The sequence below is a fragment of the Balaenoptera musculus genome, chromosome 6, assembly GCF_009873245.2.
Source record: "Balaenoptera musculus isolate JJ_BM4_2016_0621 chromosome 6, mBalMus1.pri.v3, whole genome shotgun sequence".
In the NCBI taxonomy this organism is placed as follows: domain Eukaryota; kingdom Metazoa; phylum Chordata; class Mammalia; order Artiodactyla; family Balaenopteridae; genus Balaenoptera; species Balaenoptera musculus.
The window spans coordinates 23780339-23783212 of record NC_045790.1 but is presented as its reverse complement, the minus strand read 5'-3'; the positions used below and the strand labels follow the sequence as shown (position 1 = coordinate 23783212).

Genomic DNA, 2874 nt, shown 5'->3' with positions numbered 1-2874 from the left:
TGTGCAGAATTTCAAAATGTGCCAGCACTGAAAAACTGCCTTGCATTGAGGTTTTCCAAGAGGTACAACAAGCCTGCCAAGAAAACATCTGGTCTGTACTAAGAGCTTGCTGTCTTCAGTACAGATCTTCATAATGTCACTCATGCTGCTCTTGCAAAAATCCCTTAATGTAAAAGAGTTTTCAGCACTGATAGGTGGGACTATGGTCGATGGTGTGGGATTTAATCCATATGCACACTGAGTTTCATTTCACTGTCAAGAATTTGAACAAGCTGTTGCATGGATGGAAGGTGACCAGATTCCAGCTTAGACCACACAGATACATCATTCAAAGTTATCTCAAATGCACCTGTTGACATATATTGGTTCTCAATCATGTTGCTCAAGAAGAAGACCATCATACATGCATAGACCTTATTTTCTTGGCCCCACTACCAGATGCTAGGAGTTTGCATGCCAAAGAAAGCAGAAGGATCCTTGCCAACAATTATTAAGCTTAATTAATAGGCTGGCTTGAAGACTGACAGGAAGTCTTGACTGAAGGCTAGCTTGAAGACTGACAGGAAGTCTTGACAGGAAGTCTTGACTGAAGGCTAGCTTGAAGACTGATAGGAAAGATGCTATGTGTCTATATGTTGGTTGAGGGAGGTAATTCTCTCCTTCAATGTGGATGTCTGGGTACCACTGGATAATAAACTGCCTGTACTCCTCCAACACCCGCCTATAACCTCAGGAAACACAAATCTGGAACTTGAGCAGCGGCCCCGTGGCACACTGCATCTTTAATCTCTTGCCAGGCAGGCCGCCCAGGTTGGCTGAGGCATCACTGCGGACCGGTCCACCACATATGCTGCCACCAGGAGAAGTAGCAGAACCCTCATCTTAAAGGAGCCAACCACTTCGGCTGCCCTCAGAGGGAGACTGCAGCCAGCTCAAGGCAAAGCCGGAGCCGAGCTCAAAGCTACAACTAATTAAAATAGCGTTGCCTGGTGCATGAAAAGAGATGTCAGTAGAGAAAAAATAGACCCAATACGTATGTAACTTTAGTGCATATGCATGTGTATGTGTGTTTAATACGTATAATACATATCTGATAAATTAACATTAAAATCATTGGAAAATAATTGAATTGTTTAACCTGGCAATGAAAAATTAATCAGTCGATCTAAGAAAGAATTGGAAAATTTTATTTGAGCCAAATTGATGGATTATAACCTGGGAAGAGCATCTCAGAAAGCTCTGAGAACTGTTCCACCCATTAGAGTCAAGACACAGTTTATATAAGTTTTTTGAGACAGAGGGCTGTACATTAAATGACGTATTATTTACAGTTTACATAATCCAGACCTAAGCACCATCATGGTGGGTCATGTGACCCTTTACACGATCAGGAAGGAATGTTATCTTTTAAGGAGTTGTCTTGTTGATGTTACGAGAATGTTGTTGTTTATGGTTGAGCAGGTATTCCTGCTGATGGGGGAGGTTTGGGCAATGCATAATGCAGATGCTCAATGCCCAGTAGGGGGAGAGGGAAAGCCAAAGGGCAGAGAAGAATTTTTATGTCTAAATTTTTCTTGTCTTGCCATAGATATGAATTTTATTTCACAATTCAGTGGTATTGGAACAGCTGAGTATCCATCTGGGAAAATAAATAGATCACTATTTCACACCTTAGAACAAAATACATTCCATATGGTTTAGAAATGTAAACATACAACAAATTAAACCATAAAAATGCTAAGAGGAAATTTGGGAGTTTTTCTGTATATATTCTTGGAATTGGTAAGACATTTTTGAGTAATGCCTGCAGAATCCAGGAGCCATTTTTAAAAAAAGAATTGAAAAATGCAATCATATCAGTTTAAAGCATTTCTTTGTGGCAAGAAAACATCAAGACAAAAATCACACAGTTAATTTTCATAGCATCATAAATCAATAGAGGAGAGTGTAGTGAATTATTAGTAAAGTGGGCAAATATATGACCAGATAGTCACAGGTTAAGAAATATAAATGGTTTTAAAGTTTATATAAAGGTGTTCAACCTTAGACTCAGTCATAAAAAGAGAAATGTAACTAAAACTACATGAGGTGACTTAAAAAAAACAGTTTAATAAAAAGGTGCCAGTGAGAGTGTGGGGGGCTGACTCTTAGCTGCAGGTGTGAAGATGTATTGACACAATTGCCCTGGAGGGAAATTAGGCAAAACAATGTATCTTTCAGAATTAAAAACTGATATAAGCTTTAGCCCAGCAGTACTTCTAAATTTTTATCCTACATATAAATTCTTACATGTGCAAAGTGATAAATGCACAAATATTAATTATAACATTGTTTGTAATAACAAAATTTTTAAAACAAATTTAATAAGAGTTAAATTATGCTGTATCACTATATTGTTATATGCTGCTATTTCAAAAAGAAGTAACTTCATATGTTTATGTATTGATTTAGGAGGAACTCCTAAAAATATATTGTGAAATGATTACAGAACTGTGTGTATTTGTTACCAAGTGAGGGTGAGGAATATATAGAATCACATATTTGTAAATGCATTGACCATTTCTAGTAGGATCCTTAGGAACTAGTAACAGTAATTGCTTCTGCGTCAGGGAGCTGGGTTGCTGAAGGATAGAGGTAGTGTTACCCGAAAACTGGGTTCACCTCTTGGTGGGTGTTGAGCCAAAAGACACAACCAAGGCAAAGAGCTAGACAAGGAAGGATTTATTACTTGCAGCAAGTAAGGAGATCACAGGGGATCTTTCCCAAAGCAGTGCCTCCCCAGACAACAAAATTGGGGAAGTTTTATGCTAAGGGTACATGCATATTCATGAAGGGGCTTGAGCAGAGGAGAATTCAGCATAGACTTGGGGCAAA

At 38.5% G+C, this 2874-nt stretch overlaps 1 pseudogene; it reads right to left on the bottom strand.

Annotated features, from left to right (window-relative positions):
• Positions 1-200: 200 nt before the first annotated feature.
• On the bottom strand, positions 201-881 carry LOC118896971 (annotated as a pseudogene).
• Positions 882-2874: the final 1993 nt, after the last annotated feature.